The sequence below is a fragment of the Equus caballus genome, chromosome 2, assembly GCF_041296265.1.
Source record: "Equus caballus isolate H_3958 breed thoroughbred chromosome 2, TB-T2T, whole genome shotgun sequence".
NCBI lineage: Eukaryota > Metazoa > Chordata > Mammalia > Perissodactyla > Equidae > Equus > Equus caballus.
The window spans coordinates 65,354,438-65,376,588 of NC_091685.1; the positions used below are offsets into that span (position 1 = coordinate 65,354,438).

The 22,151-nt window shown below is 52.2% G+C and overlaps 1 protein-coding gene, 1 long non-coding RNA gene and 1 other non-coding gene across 3 annotated transcripts in view; all 3 read right to left on the minus strand.

The window, feature by feature from the left end:
* Positions 1 to 22,151, minus strand: part of XKR6 (XK related 6) — a 309,836-nt gene that overhangs the window by 121,478 nt on the left and 166,207 nt on the right. The gene's annotated exons all lie outside the window — the stretch shown is intronic.
* MIR598 (microRNA mir-598) lies at positions 957 to 1,029 on the minus strand. The gene has a single exon (NR_032808.1). It is a non-coding gene; the product is annotated as a microRNA mir-598 (primary transcript).
* On the minus strand, positions 12,385 to 21,175 carry LOC111772515 (uncharacterized). The gene is made up of 5 exons (XR_011430679.1): positions 21,084 to 21,175; positions 20,742 to 20,842; positions 18,184 to 18,283; positions 15,444 to 15,597; positions 12,385 to 13,030 (listed from the first exon to the last, which is right to left on the minus strand). It is a non-coding gene; the product is annotated as an uncharacterized lncRNA (long non-coding RNA).

The following is a 22,151-nucleotide window of genomic DNA, read 5'->3' on the forward strand; positions in this document are numbered from 1 at the left end:
AGGGCAAGGAGGGAGGCATGGAGGATCTCAAGGTGGCAGAGGATGAAAGATGGTATGGAGGGGAAGAACTTTAACTGAGCTTTGCAGGATGAGCAGAATTTGCCAAACAAAGAGAGAAGGACACCGCAGACAGAGAGAACAGCATGAGCAAAGGCACAAAGGCAAAAGGCTGAGGACATTTATGGGAAATGGGAAGCAGGTCCATGTCCAGAGCTCCAGTGGGCCAGGGCCACATGCGGCCCAGGCTGGGGAGCCAGACAACATGGCCCGGTGCTGGGCTCAGCAGCTCGGCTTTTACCTTATAAGGAACAGGGAGCCCTGGGAGGCTTTCCAGGAGGGGAGTGGCGTGCATCTGAGGAAGGTCAGCCGGACAGCAGCTTAAAACTGGATGGAATGGGAGATGACCTTAGCCCTGAGCTCAGGCTCCTAAAGATGCCAGCAACTGGGGAGGCCAATGGTTGCCAGGCCCCAGGTGCAAACTGCCTAGGCCTGTCCACCCTCCCTCTTGCCTTTGATGGGGACAAGGGTGACAGGTTGAAAGGGTGTGTATGTGACATTAATGGCCAGGGCTGCTCTGTGCTCTGTCCTGACCCAGCACACCCATCTCTGTACATCCCAGGCCAGCCTTGCCTGTTTCCTTGCAATAATGAATATGACGGGCTTCTCCCAGGGTATGTTGCTAATGTGCTGGCCAAACCTTGAGAGGCAAGGTGGGAGAAGGAGGTGGTAGCACCAGCTGGTGCTCCAAAGACTCCGAGTTTCAGATCCATACACATTTAGTAGCAGCGTCACCTTGGGCCAGTGACGCATTCTCTCCGAGCCTCAGTCTCTGCATCTCTAGACTGCGGATGATGATACTTACCTTCAGGGGCTGCCCTGAGGTCCAGAGACAAAGGATGACAAATACAGCCCAGTGCCCAGCCTGGGGACAAGCTACCTGGTGGCTGCTTGGATGATGATGATGACGATGACAACGATGACGTAGCACCCCATTTCCAGCCCGCACCATCGGCATCACTGCCAGCATCAGCAGTATCATCAAATCACCTTCTTGGGGTGCAGCAGCTGAGGCCCCTCCCCAGGCCCACAGGAGCCAGGAGATCAAACAGATGGAGTGCTTTGCTTCAGACCCTGAGTGAAGTGCGCCCGGGAGAGATAGAGGACCAAGGCAGGTCTCTGCCCCTAGACAGGCTCGTCCAACCTCCAAGGGGGAAAGGATCCTAAGGAGGTGAGCCGAGGCTCGGAGCATCCACACAGAGGGCACCCTGGAGAGGGACACAGAGGGCTGAGAGCCAGTTCTGCTCTGGAGCCAAACTTCCGGAACCTGAGCTGCAACTTGGGGTTCTTGCTGAAGAATTCAGAGGCCTGAAATATCTTGTTCTGCCCAGAAATAGCATGAATAAGGATTTCACAGATATTGATAGTAACGGCTCCTTCCATGTGTGCAGACAGTGATGGGTTATTTACAAAACACTTTCAGATCCATCATCCTGTGGGGGAGGCAGGGAGGAGATGAATGAGTTGATGTGTCATATGAGGAAACTGAGGACAGAGAGGTAAGTGGTTTCCTTGAAGTGCCACCGCTCACAGCAAGGAAAAATGGTAGGTCTCACGCCACATCTGGCGCTCCTGTGTCTGCTGAGCAGTTACCTGCGAAAGTGCCTTCCTTACGGGCAGGGAAAAGAGCATGTCAGAGCTCATGGGATTCTCAGAAAGTTTCTAGTCCCAATCCTAGACGGCCATCTAGCCTAGATAACAGGAGGGGACTAGAGGAATCCACTCTGGATCCTGCCTCAGCGAATCACATGTTTAAAGTAAGTGGCTGAACGTGAATCTCACTACTGAGTGTGGACCAGCAGTGTCAGCATCACCTGGGAGCTGGTTATGAATGCGAATTCCCAGGCTCCACCCCAGACCTGCTGAGGCAGAATCCCGGGGGCTGTGGCCCAGGAATCTGTATTTCAACAAACCCTAGGAGATGGCACACTACATTTTGATAATTTAGCTCGGTAAACCTGACCCATGCTAAAATTTGAGAAACATTGCTCTCAAGATTTTAGGGGATTCTTTTGGGGGTTCAACAGAAGTTGGAGGCAAGTTTTATTAGGTTGATATAACTATGTTTTTAGACCACAATAAAAAACAGTCCTTTCGCTCTTAGTTACGTTCCAAATTTTGACACCTTGGAAGCCGCCAGTACCATTAACTTGGGCCACCGGCTTATGCCACATTTGTGCAGGCCAGGCCTGGAGCCTCTCATGTTTGAACTCCCTGGAAGACGGCTGTGACTGCACGGAGGTCTTCTGTGTGCATAGAGCTGTGCACGCCCAATCCTGTTAGACGCGTTGCCAGCACAGGAAGACAGCTCCTGTGCGCTGTGCTCAGTGAGTGCCAGGCGTATGTACGCTCGAGATGCCTCCCAGACTGGGTGTGAAAGCCAGCTGTGCAATCACAGAGAATGTACAACCCGTCACGCGTCATCATCTCACAGATAACGTCAACGCCTTTTCTATTTATTATTATCCCATTCACATTTATGATAAGGAACGGATGTCGTTTAGTGATGCTAAAAAATTATCCACTATTCCTCTGTCAAGTTTCTGGATCTGTTTCACTGAAGAGGAAACAGCTCAACAATTATAAGTTGAGCTGCTGGAATGGAGCTGTAACGTAAATGGAGCCCTCACCATTTACAACTATTGACTTCAGCTGATCAGAATTTTCTTGAAACTGGGTTACACACATGTAAAATGGAATAATTGAATGCCAAGACTGATAAGTATATGATTATAACCCAAGATTTCAAATCTGTGTGTTGTCAGAATAGATCCATTTTTTTCTCATTTACCTATTTAATAAAAAGTGAATATTCTAAGTTTTAACTTATGGAGCCCTTTTTTATACAAACAACATAACTCATATCTATTTTGCATTTTGGGACTTTGTGTGGGATTTAATTTGAGAAAAAGATGCCTCTGCTTTTAAAATGTTAGAAAATTAATAATTTGGGCCAACCCTCTCATTTTATAGATAAGGGATCTGAATCCCCATGAGGTCATGGGATTCACCCAAGGTCACACAGGTATTTTAAGTATAATTAAACCAAAGAGCAGGAAAAGATTTGTTGTGGGGCGTGAGGACACTAATAAATTGAGGGGAGAGGGGAAGAGGATATTTCAGGAACTCAGAGAAGTAGTTTTAGTCATTTAATAAATTTAGTGATTTTCGTCCTTTGTGGATTTGGAGAAATAATTAGTTTTGTTCAGTTTGGCCAGAGGGCGTTAGGCGGGTTTCTGTTGCTTTAGCTCCCTGGTTCCGTTCACCCATTTTCCAGTAAGGAGCCTCCCCACACTCCCAACTCTCAGTTCACCCTCCACTCTCCACTTCAGGGAATGCAGGTCACTGAGATGTGGCCGCTCGGAGCTCATGTTCCCCTGGCCACAGCAGCTTGTTCAGGGAGGACCCAGAACCCAGCTGGAGCCAGCGAGATCCAAGCAAACTCAAGCAAGAAAAAGCCTGAAGAGTAAAAGCTGCTACAGAGGCCCAAGAAGGAAAGGACCCGCTCAGCTCACCTGCTTCACCAATGAAAAGCCAAGAGGAGGAAACACGCCAAGTATTCAAGTCATAAAAATCCAGTTCAGAGCTAACTTAACAGATCTGAAACAGAAAGGAGGCAAAGCATGGATTCAAAAGGCAGAGGGAGGCACACGGAAGGAGAGAACTTGAGGACCTGTGAGGGCAACAGAGTGACCGGACTGATAAAGCCTGGAGGCAGAAGCTCTGCAGCTTTGGAGAGCCTACACAACCCTGGGTGGGCTGAGGCCACGCCCCCGTCTTACCAGACACGGCCTGTGTGTGTTGGATGAGCGCTTACTGGAGGGACCATGAGGGACCTCTGCATACCTTTGTCCTTTTACAGATGAAGACAATGGCGCCTAGATGGCGACATGGCAGGTGCCAACAAAGGACTCGGAGTGGAGACCACCTCAATGTCCAAGGTGAGCAGGAGGAATGAGATTGTTCGGTGTGAGGCGGGGAGATGTCGGCACTGGCGGCTGGCTGGGCCCCCGTGATGACCACACACCCTCCCCAAGGACTTGCACCCAACTCTTATTTGTATTCACCCCTCCCTAGCACAGCCCCCAGGACAGCAAGTGGTTGCATACATGTTTGCTGAATGAATGAGCAAATGTCCAAGGCCCTACCTGCGCATACAGCTCCCGCTCAACAAGCTGACCAAGGCAGCTCACGCCAGAGTTCCATGGAACAGGGAAAAGCTGCTCCCCAAAGAGCAAAAGGATGTCAGCCCCTCAGCAGAACAAGCTTCCCATTCACTCCTCAAAAGCATAGGTTGCTGACTGCTGATACACTGAATTATTCATGCCCCCAGGCCTGGAGTTCCCCGCCCTTGAGTAAGTGCTCACCTTTCCCACCCCCGCTCCAGCCAGGCCTCCGCCTCCCTCAGTTGAGGGAGGTGAGGAAGTATGAAGAAGAACGAGGCCGTGCAATGAGAAGCCCAGGAGAGGGGGCAGACAGGCAAAGGTGCCCCCCTTTCCACTTCCCTTCCTCAGAAATGGGCCCCTTCCTTCCTTCCTTCCTTCTGGGCTCCAGTGGCCTCCTGTCGGATGGGAATCACTGGTCACAACTGTCACTTTCTCACAGGGAACACCAGACCTTAGTGTTGGAGGCCTGAAGAAGACTCCTAGATTCAGGTGGGTGTATTGGTCAAGAGGATCCGCAGGGAATTTTTCGGACGTCTGCTCCAGGCTTGATGGAGGTCCAGGCCCTTTATGGACATCAGCACGTTCCATCCCCTCCACAAGCATTTGAGGTATGGTTACTGCCCCGGCCAGGGTCGGAGTGTAAACGCTGTTTAGAAATTAGGGAGTTCGATGTACATACATCTCTATGATAAATTTTAGAAATGCTATTGACGAGGAGTTTATAAAAACTTGGAGAATGCTTATAACAATATTCAGGGAAAACAAGCAAAACAGAAAATTATAGGAAGGGCATGATATCAACTTAGCTTTGAAAATAATGTTGACTTTGCAAATGTTGGCAAAGCAAAGGAGAGGAACGAAAGAGTTGACAGTTGATCTCGGGGTAGCGGGCAGTTGATGGCGGGCCATTTAGAAATGGATGTTTTATCCCATGAGAACGGATTACTATCACAGTCGGGGCTGGGGGTGCTGTCTGGTTGACATGTGTCATCCACGGCTGTGAACATCTCAGAACAAATGGATTTGACAGACCTGCTGAGCAGCCGGGTGGAGGAGACAGGTGAGCACGGGGGTTGATGTGGAAGATGCAGGTCAGAAAGCAGGAAAGGTGGGGAGCTGAGTTGGGGGACAGGGAGCTGTGAGGGAAGCCAAGTCCCAGGGGACAGACGCAGGAGGCTGGAGGGAGAGGAGTGGGGCCCAGGGCCCAGAGCCCTGGGCAGTGGGGGGGTTTGGCAAGGCTTGAAGGCAAGCCCCCTTCCACCTGGCCCAGGCCAGGGCGCAGAAGCCCCGGGGGCCTCACACTATTGGTGAAGAAGACAATAAAAATGGTTTTAATGTACTATTTAATATAATCAAATTGTTCAAAAATTTATATATATACCTACATATACATGTTTGAGTGTACAGTCACACACATATTGTAAATATATATGTGTGTGTATAAAGTCCTCTGGCCACCCCACACCCCGCCCCCATACTCTGACTCTGCAGAGGTCCTTTATGCGGATATGAGCAAATACACATACACTGTCCCACCTTCCCCTCTTTTTATCCCTAGGACGTATTGGAAACACACTGTTCTGCCCTCTGCCCTTTTCACTTCACACCATTTTGTCGATTTACTACTAACACTAGGGTCCCCGAAGTGGGTGCTGTCACAGCCCCTGCCATTGCAGAAGTGGGAGCAGCTCCCCCAGGAACGCCTAGCCCCCGGGGCCTGAGGAGGAGGCCCCACACGATCCTTCCCCTGACAGGTCTCCGGAACTCCGCAGACATGGGTGGAGACCGGCCAGCGCTGCCAGCTAGCCCGGGGCTGAGCTTGGCCCAGCAGCCAGACTGTAACGCAGAGGCTGGGACAGCCTGTGCGTCGTCCTGCTAGATCTCTGGGCATGGCGGTGCCCCCTCACCAGCCCTGGGCAGCTGAGGCTCACCCAGCGGAGCTTCTTTTCAGTTGGGACCTCCATGGAGTTCTCGGAGCACTCTGGGTTCCCCAGGGACTCCGTGCGTTATGGGAGAATGAAAGATTTAAGCCTATAAAATATAAAATATTAACTTAATTATCATAATAATACATGCGCAGTGCACCTCTGCTGAAGAAGAGGAGGAAAAGAAGATGACCGCTCTTAGCAGGAGGACTCCCAGCAGAGACAAGGATGAGAAGTGGGGTGGGGGAACGAGTCTCCCAGATGGGGCACAGTGAGCACTCAGCTCCCACGCTGCATGTCTATGGAAATCGGAAATCAACCCTCTCCCTCCCAGGCTGCCCGCCTCCTGCAGGCAGCCTGCCCTGACTTCTTCCTCCCAAACCTACCTCAGGCTCTCTGGAGGTTCCGCCTTCGAGAAACTTCGCACTCTCTGCCTTGAGGAGTTGGTTTTTGGTTATGTGTGCCTTGGTCTCTTTGCCCGCCATCCAAACAGCTCCCGGAGGGCAGAGACCGGGTCTCGGACATCTTTGAATGTCACCTCCTTTCGACAGAGTCAGCCCAGGAAACTTCTACCAAACGAATGAGCATTCCCACTGATGGCCTGGCCCCCAGGCCTCTCTCTGTTATCAGCCAGCATGGACTGTGCTTTATGGCTTTTTAAGCAAGGCTAGAATTGTTCTCTCACATCACCCTCCCACCAACTCTGTCTCATGAGCTGGGGGTGCAGTGGTTTTTTGATTTTACAGATGAGCAAACTGAGGATTGGGGCGGATAAACAGCTTCTACAAGACGTTAGCTTTCTACCCTCAACTCCACTGGTCTTTGTTTACCCATAAAAGTACCTTGTTTGTTCTTTGCATTACATTTTCCACCCGGAAGTCACTCTTATATATGTTCTTACATCAGCTTGGTTCTGATTGTCCCAGTAATGCCAGCAGCAGAGGAAGGGCAGGTCCTCAAATCCGGCCCCTCCATCCTGGGGTCTGTGGGACTGTTGCATAACTACTCTAGGCTTCCGTTTCTTCTGTAGCAAAGGGATCCCACCACTACCTACCTCACAGAGTTCGTTATTGGGAGGTTAAACTAAATAATTCATCTCTAGTGCTTATTGTTAGAAATGGTAAACACTCCAGAAAGTCTAGCCATCCTCCGCCTCCTCCTCCTCCTCATCATCAGCCACAGGAGGAAAGTCTGGGTCTGGGAGATGGAGGCCACCAGCCTGAGACTAGGGCTGCAGCTGGGCAGCAAGCCGAGCCCCCGATGCCGGGCCAGTGCCTGTAGACGTGTCCAGAAGGCTCTTCAGGTGATCCTCATTTAGACTTTCTTGTTGGCTGGGCCTTTCCTGCCATTGCACACACCTGCACATGATTGTGGGCCCCTCGAGCTCATGGCTGGGCAGGGACGTGGTGGCCCCTCCCTGCCCAGCCCAAAGGCCTAAGTTCTCCCAAGATGAGGTGGAGGGAAGAGCCCCACAGAAGCAGAGGACCTTGGGGCTCAAATGGCTCTCCATTCCACCCCCACGTCACTGATGAGGACATCAAGGCTCAGAAGAGAGAACAACTTGTCTATGGTCAGGTTATGCATTAAGGCCAGGGCAGGCACAAATGTGGTGGCCTCCTCAGTTCCAATGTGGAGACGGAGGGCCTGGGTTCAAATCCCGACTCTGCCCCTCACCAGCCACGGGAACACTGGCTCCTCACCAGTTTTCCTGGGCCTCAATTTTCTTATTTGTACATAGACTCATCACTTCCTCCAAAACACAGTTACCAGGAGGAGTAAATGCCCAGCATTGGGTCTGACAGCTTATTGGCACTTGATAAATGCTAGTTCTTCCTCCCAGACTGATGCCTAGTCCGCCCAACACGCACTCACGGGGCAGCCGCCACACACCTCCAGCAGTGTGCACTCCGCATCAGTGTGTACCTTCTACACATTCCACAAATTACGTAATACTTAGCTCTCGATAAATTACACAGTGCTCCTCTCATCCCGTCTTCTTCCCGCTCCCCTTCTTTACTGAATTTCTGTGGTCTCCACCACACACAGTACACTGGTATGGCTTAGTGGATCCCACCAAGAAACATGGAAAAAAAGAAACGTTTACTATGTCTCAACACTAGTAACTTAAAAAACAATAGCCATAAGATGACTATTATTTTTTTAAAAAAACAGGAAATAAGTTTGGGCAAGGATGTGAAGAAATTGGAACACTGGTACACTGTTGGTGGGACGGTAAAACAGTACATTTTGTGGAAAACAGTATGATGGTTCCCCAAAAAGTTAAACATAGAATTACGATATGATTCAGCAATTGCTCTTCTGGTATAGACCCAGAAAAATGGAAAGCCAGGACTCGAAGAGGTATTTGCACACCTGTGTTCATAGCAGCCTTATTTGCAATAGCCAAAAGGTAGAAGCAACCCAAATGTCAATCAAAGGATGAATGGATAAACAAAATGTGGTATATCCACACAGTGGGAGATTATTAAGCCTTAAAAAGGGAGGAAATTCTGACACATTTCAACATGGATGAACCTCGAGGTCATTATGCTCAGTGAAATAAAACAGGCACGAAAGGACAAACTCTGTACGATTCACTTATATGAGGTACGTAGAGTAGTCACATTCATAGAGACAGAAGGGAGAATGGGGGTTGCCAGGGGCTGGGGGCAGAGGGCACTGGGGAATTGTTTAATTGGGACAGAATTTCAGTTTGGGAAAATGAAAAGTTCTGGAGATGGATGGTAGTGATGTTTGTACAACAATGTGAATGTACTCAATGCCACTGAACTGTGCAGTTAAACATGTTTAACATGGTGACTTTATGTATATTTTACCACACACACACACACACACACACACACACCCAAATGATAGCCATAGCAAGAGCAAAAACAGAGTTACGTGGTCCCAGGAACTCTGCTAAGTGAATACTTTTCTGTTATTCCTCACAACACCCCCATGACTGGCGGGCAAGTCCCAGCTGTACCGATGGGACCCTGAGCTTGGAGAGGTTTAACGCTTTCCTCAGAAGGTTCTCAGAGGGCGGCCTGGACCCCAAGCCTGGGTTCTCCTGACTCCTGCATGGAACAGCACCGCCTCTTCCACAACCCAGTGATGACAACGGGACTGTCTCTCTCTCTCTCATACACACACACACACACACACATACACACACACACACCCCACACTCAGGCAAAGCAGTAGCCGCATGCCACGTGTTGCTCCAGCGACACTCAGCCACGTGGAAATCTAGCGCCTACGTGGACTGTAGGGCTGAACTTGGAACCTTCTCAGTTGCTCCTAACACCCCATTAGCAACCGGTATTCTGTCTTTATTTTCAACTTTGCCTGTGGTTCTGCAAAACAGGCTGTTGAGAGCACATCAGGCAGAAAGGAAGTTGGGTTCTCCCTGGCGGGAAGGGAGACCACCATCTCCCATCTCCGTGGCGGCCTCCCCCCCCTCTCACTCCCCGCCCACCAGCACCTCTGCGCCCGGTGACGAGATGGTTTCAGACTTGCAGAAGCCCACGCAGAGCTCTCTCCACGTGACTATCGACGTTCAGCGAGTGGAGGTGTGGATCGTGGGTAGGGCCTAAAGAACGTCTCTTTGTTCCAGGAATGTCATCGAGTCAAGACTTGAGTAAGATATACATAACATTTTGCAGGGAGACTCATTTAAAAAACAACCAACTAAACAAATAAAAGCCACCCCCCAGGCCCTGTGGGACGCCCTGTCACTGGGAGGAGCTGAAATGCCCTGGCCTCTGGAGGGACCCCCGCCTGCTCTTGCTAAAGAGGGGCAGAGGGACAGCGAGTGCCGGTGCTTCCCTGAAAACCCAGGCAGCTCTGGGAGATTTCTGGAGAGCCTCTTGTATCTTGTAAACCAAATCCAACACACAAGCAGGGATAGAGGCCCAGGGACATGCCAGCTCGTTTCTGGGTCTTAGGCAGACAGCAGTCAGCAGCACAGAAGAGGCCCCTGCTTTTGTGGAAACACAGTTTCAACGGCAGGAGATAGACAACTAACCAGTAAGCAAGTAATAAAGTGTTTCAGAGAGTGATAAGGGCCACATATATATTAACACCAGGTAATAGTGAAACCCAGAACGAAAGAGTTGAAATTTCCCTGGATTCAGGTGAAACGGAGCCTCCTACCAACAAGGATGATGTGGAAACCAAGTATCAAAGTTCCTGAGCTCGCCTTGCAGAACAGCAGGTGGACAGCTGACAGCCCCCACCTGACCCAGCATCTCGCGGGAGCACTGAGAAGCTACAAGGACTGACTGTAAACTTAGACATCACAGACCAAAAATCCACCACATGTAACACACACACCGCCCCCCACACACACCGCCAAATTTGCATGTGCGGCCGGTGAAGAAATGTGAAAGTCGTGCCTGCAAAGAGGACTTCTAAAACTTCAGCCCCCAAGGCCACATGCTTCCCCTCCCCTACCTAAAGCCCTAAATAAAAACCCTTGCTTGTAGCTTTTCGGGGAGTTTGGCATGACAGCGTTAGCTGCCCGTTCTCCTTGCTCAGCACCTTGCAGTAAAATTCCTGCTTTCTTCCACGACACCAGGTGTCACAGCTTGGCTTGCTGCGGGCAGGTGAGGGACCTCGCTTCGGGTTTGGTAGCAATAGGATCGAGAGTGACAGGGCAGTACCTTCTTGGGCCAGGGGTGCACTGTACAATTTTCCTACCACACCCACAACGAGATGGTTGCAGGATCGAAACTGAAAGGATCTGTAGGTCCCAAAAGTCTATGCCCATGAGCAGCTGTAGAGTCCGGCAAGTTTCCTAGATGGCTTCGACTTGAGTCCTGCCTTGGCACCTGGAAGAGGGTGCAGCCTCTACAGTGGTCCCCAAAGGCCAGGCCAGGACTGCACGGACCCTGAGAAACATCTGGAGAATGTGTTAAAGATACAGATTCCTGGGGCCAACTCCTCAAGGGCGCGTTTTCCAAGTGGGACTTGGAAATCTGTATTTTACAAGCACCCCAGGTGATTCTCACGAGCCCCAAGGTTTGGGAAGAACTGATCCAGTCGTTCCCAGAGGCCTTTTGCAGGCCCAGGAAGCCATGGGCGGGGGTACCCTGTCTGGGTTACTCTTGGATTCTTGAGCAGACCTGTGGCCTTCAGGAGTTGGGCTACTTCCCGTCCTGCGGAGCCCCAACCTGCAGGTGGCCACCCCTTGGCCGATGCCCCTGGCTCACTTAGTCCTGGGCCAGACCGGGGCCTCTGCTCAGCTGCTCCCTGGCCTGTGTCCCCCTGCACCTCCCTACCCCACTCCCCCCGGCCCGGCCGCCTGTCAGTGAATGAAGCCCTGCTTGGCTGGCTGCCCAGGCGCACAGTGGCGGCGGTGGCTGCGAGCTTTTATCAATGGGATCAACAGGGCATCTGCTGGGGATGAGTCAGGACAAGATCCTTGTGACTGCCACCCCAGCTGTCATTTTGGAGGTCACGCTGCAGAAGTGGCTGGCTTTTGTGGCAGGAAACTTTCCTGGGGAGAGTAAATGGCTCTGGGCTTTGGGGAGCTCAGAAGCTCTCCCTGGGAATGGACGCTCTGTTGCCCGGCTTCTGCGGGGCAGCTTCTTCTTGTAAAAGTCTCATCTGGGGTTCTCATGGCTAGAACGGAACGACTGGCTTCACGAAATCTTCTCTTGGCCTCCCTCACTGCCTCGCTTTATTCTTACTTGGTGTAGCCAAAACCTCTATCTGTTCCCCCTTTCTCAGGATCGGGCAGAAGGGCTCAGAGGTGGTTGGTGCTGTGCATTATGTATTTGCAGAGAGATCGATGCCTGAAGTGGAACCAGACGCTTAGAACACAGCCCTGGGCTGGGGGCCGGCTGCTGCTCCCTGTGCCTCTCTGCAGGGGCTGCGGTTAGCACCGCCCAGGGGCAGCCCTGTGCCCAGGAGAGAGAACAGCCTGAAGACCCAAACCTGGCAGGGCCAGCCGGATCTGCCAACACCATCGCCACCCATTCTTTGCTGGGAAGTCTGAGAGAAGGAAACTAAACAACAGGCCACAGAGCAGCCTTGGTGATCAAACCCTCCTCTGCAGGACAGAAATGCAAACCTGTGGATGCTCCCACCTCTCCGGCGGCTTGCAAGGGCAGCTCCAAGGGACACACAGGCCTGATAAAACCAAAATGGAATGGCTAATACCTTCTTCTAGTAATGGATGAGAAATAAGAAAGAAAAAGAAAAAGCTAGCCAAACTGATGGGCAGAGTCTTCTATCATCATTTTCTATTTACCTTTAAAAATCCTTTAAGAATCACCAAGGGACAACTACAGTCAACACAAGGCAACCACGGAAAGACTGAGTCCTCCTGCCTGGTGCCCCCACAGGGCAGCTGAAGAGGCCGCTTTCCTCTTCTGTGCCTCAGTTTACCATTGCCAACTAGGAATTACAGCATCTGCTGCCTTCTCAGGGCCTGTTGCTGTAGCCATCGAGATAGCAGGTGTCCACCAGTAGTTGTTCTGTGACCTTGAGCAATATGTTCTGTTCCTCAGTTCCTCAGGGTTTTCACTTGCAGAATGTAAATATCTGCAAAGGAAAGCCGGGAGTAGTTTCCCATCCCCCCCAGGTCTGGGGCTGCAGTGGCTAGCATGACATCCACGGTCTGATCTGTGAGATCTGTAATATAGGCCTCGTCCAGGACTGGTTCACTGATGCTGGGCTAAGTAGCATAGAGAACATGCCAGGTACAGGTAGGGCAAGAGTGCAGCATCAGCAACAGAGCAATGACGTCATTCCAGGTGTACGTCCAGCCATCGGCTGGTGTTGCGATTATGGCTGAACTCAGCAATAGTGGTGTTCATATCAAAGTCCTGGCTGGCGAGAGTCACTTGGTCTCTCAGAGCCACGACTCCTCATCTGTAAAAATAAAGGGGTGGAACTGGCTGGGTGGCCTCGGAGGTCCCTCCAGCTCTGCCAGTCTACAACTCTATGAAGAACAATGAGAAAAAGACAGGTGTGTTAACAGAAACGTGTTTTAGGTCCCCAGCTGAGTCCAAGGGACAGAAAAGTGATGGGATGGAGAGGAAAGGAGTGGGGAAGCAACTTTCTCTTTATAAAAAAATGCACCCCGCCTTTTGGGATCCCCAACAGGCCATTGAGGAAGAGGAGAGAAGCTCTCAGGGAAGAGGCAATAGACAGAGACATTATTCTTTCAAAGAGAAGAGCTGTTTGGTAGAGAACTACCCTCCTCCCAAGACCACATCTACCAACCACTCACACATGTACCCTGCACTCCGCCTTCCCTCCTGTCCCCGAGGATGGACAGTCACACTCCCAGCTGGCCCTGTTCCCCAGTGCCTGTGCAGGGACTCAGCAACTCTCCCCACTCTTTCCTGCACCATCAATGGCTCTCTCGTCTGGCTCATGCCCATCCGCATGGAAGCGTGCTGTGGTATTTCCCACCTTCAAAAATGAGAACCACCTTTGACCTCACAGTCCCTCCAGCTCCCACCCTTTATTTCTCAGCTTCCCCTTGGAGCAGAACATCTGAAATAAACAGTCAGTAGTCCCTGCCATCACCTGCCATTCTCTCCAGTCAAGCTTTTGTTCATACCTCCCACCAAAATCACTCTTGTCAAAAGTCAGCACAGCCCTTAGTCATCCCAAGTCAGGGGTTCAGCTCCCAGCACCCATCTTACTTGGCCTTGTAGCAACATCTAATTCAGTTGGTCACTCTCTATCTGTTGGAATCCTTTCTTTCCTTGGTTCCCAGACATCCTTCCAGGTTTCCTCTGGCTCGGTGACCACTCAGATCTCCCTGCTGCCTCCTCTTTATTCTTCCCCTAAATGGTCTCATCCAGACCATGGCTTTTAATATCATCTACACACTGAAGACTACCAAGTTTCTGTCTCCAAGCCCTACAGCTGCCCAGGTGTCTTAACCCATTAGGGTTGGTTGCTGTAACAAAAATACCATCGCCTGTGGCTTACCAACAACAGAAATTTATTCACGCAGTTCTGGAGGCTGGAAGTCCAAGATTAGGAGGTCGGTACAGTTGGGTTCTGGTGAGAGCCCTTTTCTGGTTGGGAGACTGCCGACTCCTCACTGTATCCTCACATGACAGGGACAGGAAAGAAGCTCTCTCCTGACTCTAAAAACAGCACTAATCCCATTCACCGGGGCCCTTCCGTCATGACCTCACCTAATCCTGATCACTTTCCAAAGGCGCCACCTCCTAATGCCATCACACTGGGGGGTAGGGTGTGGGCGGGCATCATCCAAACCGGCGAGGGACTGAAGAGAACAGAAAGGCAGAGGAAGGGCGAATTCACTCTCTCTTCTTGAGCTGGGACATTCACCTTCTGCCCTCGGACATCAGTGCTTTTGATTCCCAGGCCTTCGCACTAGGACTGAATTCTATCACCTGCTTTCCTGGGCCTCCAGCTTGCAGATGGCAGATCCTGGAACTCCTCAGTCTACATAACTGCATGAGTCAGTCCCTGACAATAAACCTCTTTCTATGTATCTCTATATATCCTATTGGTTCTGTTTCTCTGGAAAACTCTAATACATCTTCCTATATCAAAAGCCCTCCAGCATCTTCCTGTTATTCTTGGCATAAAATCCACAGTTCTTCCCATGGCCTGCCTCCCTACCCCCTACCATTGTCCTCCTCACTCACTCCGCTCCGACCAAACTGGCTTCCTTGCTGGCCCTCACACATTCCAAGCATGTTCCCACTCTGGGACCTTCATATTTGCCGTTCCCCTGCCTGGAAGACCTGTCTCCCCGATCGTCTCAGATCTGCTGTGCTCCTAACCATCCCCAAGCCCTCTGCTTAGATGCCACAGCACAGCCAGCCTGCCCCCAGCCACCGAATCTGAAGCAGCACCGTCCCCCTAGGCGCCGCCCCCGTCCCCAGCCTTTTCTCTCCATAGCACTTGTTATCGTCAGAAATTAAAATGATTCATTGTGCTGGTTTATTGCCTTCCCCGTCAGAATGCAAACTCCGTGAAGGTAGAAATCTTGTGCGTCTTCTTCACCACCAAATCCCCAGTGCCTCCAGCGGAGTCTGGCACGCAGAGGGTGCTTGGTAAGTATTTGTCAAACGAATGAGTGAGTGAGCGAATGAACGGAGTGCCCAGGGCAGAGGGGCCTCTCCTCCCGCCCGCCCGGCTCTCGCTCTCACTCTGGTTTTCTGCACCCATCCCTCCCCCTTGGGTCCCAGTTGGTTTCCTCTCCTCCCTTCTTTCCATTTCCAGTCAAGATTGGACGCTCCCACAGAAGAATGTCCTCTCCTCCCTAGTTTGGAGGCACATTCCTACCCACCCTGTCATTTGCAATGTTCCTCTGAGGCAGGCGGAGCTCCTGAGAGTACCCATTTTCCAGAAGCTCAGGTAGGTCAACCTTCAGTCTTCGGACCACAGGGCCTGGAGTCTTACATCCAGTCCACGATCAGAAATTGGTTGCAGCTGGACGTAATCTAACAGCAAGACAGAAAATTCTGGACCTCTGAAGGGAGCTGAAGGGGTAGGGAGGAGAGGCCTGAGGCTGGAGCAGATGGGAAAGCCAGCAGGGGTACACTGTGTGGAGAATGCCCTGGGACCTTGTACCCACCACTGCTCACCCCTTGACTTGGCTCCCTTCCATCCATCCAGCCTCCTCACCTGGCCAGAGTTAGCTTTCAGAAAACCAAGTCACATTTTGCATTCACATTCTTTCATGCCTCTGTAACTTTGCATATGTTGTTCCCTCTGCCTGGAATTCCAGTCTCCTGGTGAACTTCCATCATCCCTTCAAGACTTGGCTCAGCTGTGACCTCCTCTGAGCCATCCCTGAGGCACAGTCTGCCTCTGCTCTTACAGCACCTCCAGAACCCTCCCAGCGCTGTAGAGAGATTAGACCTACAGTGGGGTCTTGGGGGGAAGGGCGGGGCATGTGTGGCTGACACAGGCTGGCCCAGAGTAGGAACTCAGCAAATGGCTGAAATTGACATCATGTCTGTCTCCTCTGCTACCCTGAGTGGCTTGAGGACAAGAACTATGGGATTTTGTTTTTTGGGTGTTTTTTGCCTTTCATTTGGACAGCGTTTGCTGAATGCCTCGGTCCTGTGCTCAGGCCAGAACTGGAGATATTGAAGCGGTCCTGACCCCCACCCTGGAGGGCACGACAGACAGTGGGTGAATGTCAACAGCAGAACGTCACACACTGGAGTCATGACTGGCAAGCACGGGGCATACAAGGACAGTCAGGCAGAACTCCCTGGGGAGGGACGCCTGAGCTGGATGGTCAGGGCAGTTGCAAAGACGATAGAAATGTCCACATAGACGAAAAAGCAAGACACCCGAAACAGTGTGGTCTACGCCCTGTCACAATGCCCCAGTGCCCTCGGCCAGGAAAGCCCTGGGGCAGGAGCTCTCTGTGCCTGTCTCCAGCCTGGGTTTGCTGTTTCTGGCCAGCTTCACCCTACTCAACCCATTTAATCATAACAGCCCTGGGAGGATCATAATCCCCATTTCACAAATGCTCAGAGAGTTTACATAATTTGCCCAGGGACACACAGCTCAGTAGTAGCAGATGCAAGGTTTTGATTTATGTCTGCTGCCTGTCCTTTCCACTCTGCAGCCACTGCAGGAAGGCCACGCGGTCCCAGCCCAGGACGGGGCTGCCCTCCTCTCTGTTCCCTTTCACACACCTCCACCTCTTTCCAGTATAGCTCAGCTCCACGTTCTCCCCTCCCTGCACCGGCTGAACGAGACAAGGTCGTGTCCACACATCCAGTGACACATGCTTTGTCACCAAAGCTGGCAAATCAAGAGGTAAACAGGTGTGGGACCCAGTGCCCCAGACAAGAGCAGAAGGAGGACAAGAGGGAGAGAAGGGGGAGGGAGACGGGAGAAGGCCTGGCAGAGGAAGGGAGGGCGTGAGGTCAACCCGGGACCCAATCTCTCCGACAACAGTGCCACCTGACTGAAAATGAACAAAATGCTCCTGCCTAGCTAGAAGCCCTTGGAAACGACCGTGTCACCATCACCTCTAGCAGCAATGACGATGCGTATGCATGTGCGTGGATGTATGCATAGGGGTACATGTGCATGCCGGTGCATGCGTGTGCATGCATGGGTGTGTAGCTCCTCTGTCCACAAGCCCTTCCCTGCACACCATCTCACTCCCCGCCTTCCTGAACCCAGAGAGCTGCCAGCCTGGCCCAGAGCTGCAGGGACAACCTGCCTACCTCTGCTGAGAAAGGCCCCTCTTTGCAAATCAGAACTTCCGGGAGGGCCCAGACTCTGCTATGTGGAAACCACAGGCTGACCTCCTGCAAGCTACCAGCCCCGTTCACAGCAGCACCTCCACCAACCCCCTTCTGGATCACCCACCCCCAGGGCTCAACTCTTACAGATATTGTCATTCCCCTGCCCGCGAGAGTCACCCCGGGGCCATTTCAGGCCACTCTTCTGGTCTGGACTCAGGGAATGCCAGGTCACAGCGCTGAAGGGGCTGCTACGTCAGGGTGGGGAAGAGCTTCAGTGGGGCCGGCAGAGGCGTTCAGGGGGCTGACGCCCAGCTTGCCCTTCACCTGCCACGCCCTACGCTGGGGTGGGCGGGGTGTCACCTGAGACAAATCTTCCTCCTCCAGGCCTCCCTCCCTCAGTGACGATAAAAGGGAGGGGGCCAGGACTGGGGGCATACGGCTCATTTTATGTCTAAAGTCTCTGCCTTAAGGAAGCTCGCGACTCCAGCTCGGCACGCTCGACCCTCTGCCCTGAGTCACGGTCCCCGCCGGCCTGGGCGAGCCCACCCATCACGGGCAAATATGGGTCCTGATCCTCCTTGCGCTAATTAGAAAGAAAGCTGGCCCTGAGGAACTGATGTCTTCCTCATTCCCAGACAGCGCGGGGGCAGCCAGGCGGCAGCGCGTCCCAGGGAGGACCGCAGCCCGGCCGGCACCGTCACCTGTCACCTGTCGCCCTGCTCCCGCCGGCACCGCCCCTCCGCCCCTTCGCGGCCCCACGGGTTCCCGCAGACAGGTGCGCCCCCACCGACCGCGGGCAGGGCAGGAATTTACCGATGGCGCGTCCTCTCTGGAAACAGCTTTCACTGATCGAATCTGTTTCTAGCCGTCTGTTCCTGAGAATCGCCACGGGACCAAGATCCACTTGCTCTGCCTTGTGGATAAAAAATAAAATCACCCCCAAGACCGTCCACAAAACTTCACTTCTCCCCTTTGGTTCCCGCCAACAAACACATCACCCTGAGGAGAGGCGGCAAGCCCCACCCCACCTACGCGGGGAGCTGGGAGATAGTCTCCAAATGCTTCCGCTCTCCAGAAGCCAGGGATCTTAAAGTGTGTGTGCAGCAGGTCTTCAACCACGCACAAACACACGTGCACACGGGCAAGTGCCCCCGGGAACACGGGACATGGAAAGAACCATTGGACAACTGTGCCACAAAGATGGAACCATGGCGGATGGTTTTTCTTTAAATTCTCCCTGATGTTGCAGCAATACTGTTTTATGAGAAATAAAATAGATGGGAATGGCGGATGGGGAATGAAAGGGTACCAGTTCCAAGAACAAAGGCTGTCATGGCGGCTGGTGGGGGGGAGGGGCGGGTAGCCCTCAGCAACGGGTGTCTTACAAATCAATATCTTTTAATGAAGTTAGCAGCTTAAGGGAATAGAACTGCCCTTCTCCTCCAGAGGGAAGAAGGCGCTCTGAGGGGAGCCGTATCTTCCTCCCTCCCCTAAACATGGCCTTCCCCAATGGTCCCAGGGAAGCTACATCTGGGCAGTGAAGGTGGAGCAGGATCAGAGAAAGAGGATACAGCTCAAGATGATTTAGTCTTAAGTACTAACTCTCTAGTGAGGACCACTAGAAGCCATGAGGCTTGTGTGTGAAGCCTAACTCACAGGCTGTGTGACCTGGACAAAAATGCCATCCATGAACAGTTGTTCATGTTGTGAACTGCCCAAGGATGCAATGTCTTGGGAAGAGGTGCTGTTTACATTGTAGACATACGCCAACTTATCTGAGAGTGTGTGGGTGGGCACAGAGGTTCCAGGCCTCCTGGCTGAGTCCTACAGCAGCAGAGGAGAGAGCCCTCCTACATAAATTCGCCTGGCACACTCATTAGCACAGGCCTACGTCATGGCACCCTATCCCAGCTCTGCTCTGGAAGGGACCTGCAGTCACTTCTCCTTGCTGCCTGCCCCTTAGGAAGCTCAATTCCTGGCCCCACAATGTGGAACAGTTGCCTGACCTTGGTGGTGGGTGGGAAGCAGGAAAGGGAGGGAGGGGTGGATCGGATGTGACGTTGCTGGCCTCTTTGCTGGGTCAGAGGGCAGGGGTTGCTAGGGTTGCTGCCCACTGGGGCCTGAGAGCTCCCCAGGCAGTGGTGGGCTGAACCGTCCAGGGTTTCAGGTGGTACTAACTTAAAAGAGTTACTCCAGGAAGGGCCCCTTTTATTTTCTCCTTTTCTTTTTTTTTTTTTTTTTTTTTTTGTAATAAAAACTGTTTATATTTAAGGTACATGGGCCCCTTTTCTAATTCATGCAAAGGCTCTGTGGGCTAGCAGAGGCCTGGGTTGGGGGTAGGTTATGTGTTCTCCCCTGTAAAAGGGGAGTGTGAAAGGGCCGCCTGAGGGGCTGGAGAGGCAGATGGGCACGTCCAGGGGTTTTATGGACGTCTGTGGGCAGAGGACTCCCAGTCGGGGAGGGCTCCGGACACACCGCTCTCCCACCGGCCTGAGCTCTGCTCTGTGGCTCGGGCGGTCACCTGACACGGAGGTGGTTCCTCTGTTAAAAATAGACGGGCAGCCTCCGGGAGGCATCTCTCGTCAGAGTCGGGGCGAGGCAGAACCACGCCGAGCCTGATTGCTATTCCCGGGAGATCGCCGCCTGCTTTTCATTTGCGCGTTTACTGGGAAGTTCTTTATTTACATTGTGGTAATTTACATTTCCCACAAGGCCCTCGGTTCCCAGATCCCTTCCCTTCTCCATGTTGCTGTGCTGAGTCGCGCCTGCCCGCCAGCAGCTCGCAAGGCTCTGCTGAGAACTGCTGGGTAAATATTCCCCAAGTTCCCTGGGAAAGAGGCTGAAGAGCGGGCCGAAGTTCCTCCGCAAATAACCGGGCTCTTGACACTTGGTTTAAGAGATGAACAGCCACCCCGAAGGCAAATCCGCCCAGAGAACGCACCTCTCACAGTGAGACCCCCACCTTTCCCACGACAGGGCATTGGGTCCCCTGAGTTCCAGAGCCCAGGTGGTCCACAGAAACGGCCATACTGGTGCAATAAGGACTAGCTCTGTGGATTTGGGGGAAATCTCAAGATGACTCCTACTCTTTGTGTACCCACTACCTTTTTGCCAGTGGGAAAGAGAGACATTCACTTCGTTTTCATGTCCCTCCAGCCTCCTGTGTGTCTACCTTCCTGCCCCTCTCACCTCCCCAGGCTCCAGGGAGGTGATCAGCTGGGAGGATGAAGTTTTCTGAGTCCCCTGTCACGCCTCTTGACTCACGCCTCTTGACTCACACCTGCCTCACTTCTCCCAGCCCAGGCTGGCTCTGATCGATCGGGCCAAGGAACCCACAAGCAGGATGGATTCCGCCCCACGTTGGTGCTCACCAGCTCCGATCTGAGGCCTCCTCCTCCGCTGGCTGGTTCCCAGTCGCCTTCGCTCTCCTTTCCCATTGCCGGTGCCTCCCTGCTGCCTGGCCCCTTTGACCCTGGAATCAGGGGCAGCCACCTTACCTCCCCGAAGCACAGTTCAAGCCACCTCACCGCTCGAAGACCCAACTTAATCACAGAAACATTGTCCTTCTACTCTCCGCAAATCATATAACCTGTTTCCCACCCAAACTAAATGATAACCAATCGTAACACCTATTCCCCTCTGTGGCACCCGGATACATCTCTATCCCTGCTTTATTTGTCCTTATCACACTTGTCACTGCCTAACTCACTCACTTTATCACTGCCTAACTGTAGTTCTTTTATCTCTCATATTTTCCATCCCGCCCCCCCCCCACACACACTATAACGTAAGCTCGACGAGGGAGGGATTTCCGTTGGTTTTGTTCACTGCTGTGAAACGCACAGGGCCTGGCACAGCAGGGGCCCAAACACCACGCGCTGAATGAATGAATGGATGAACGGTCACTGAGAAGCCACGTGGGTCCCGAGTCCTCCCCTCTTCACACGCATAGTCTTAGTTCCTCCTGGGGACAGCACAGCGAGCTAGAGGTTTTTATTATGCTCCTTTCACACGTGTGAGAAAGTTCGATGAATTCCCAAGGTCACAGGTCTGGAGAGGGGGGAGCAGGAGCCCACTGCAGTTTCGTTCAGCAGGACAGTCCCAGCTCACAGTGGGGGACCCAGGCCCCACTGAGCCCAACGCCCAAGCTCTTGGACGTCATTCTGTGCTCCCTGCCCCTCACCCTGGACGCTGCCTCCTGACCCTCTGCCCCTCCTAATCCTCCGTCCTCACCTTGCCCACCCTTCAAGGCCCACCTGTCTAACACCACTTCCTCGATGCTCTTCCTGATCCCTACAGCTGAGTTTGGGGCTTTTTAATCCGTTTTTTAAAAACTCATTTTTTTTTTTTTTAACATTTGCTGATGACCCTGGATCTTCCGTAGGATGCAGAGCAGGGTTTTGAATTGATCTTATTTAGATCTTTTTTTGTTTTTCTCTCCCAAAGCCCCAGTGCATGGTTGTCTATCCTAGTTGTAAGTCCTTCTAGTTCTTCTATGTGAGCCTACCCCACAGTATGGCTACTGACAGACAGGTGGTGTGGTTTTGAGACCAGGAAAAGAACCTGGGCTGCCAAAGCAGTGAGACTATCAAACTTTAACTGCTAGGCCATCAGAGTGGGCTCAAAAAAAAAAAAGAAGAACTTTTATTATGTGCAATCTACCTTCTGCAATGAAATGGTGAGTTCTTGAGGACACAGTGCACAGATCTGAAGCACCGCCCAGAGCACGTGCAGCATCTTACGAATAATGAATGTGCAAGACGTACTTGTTAAATGAATGA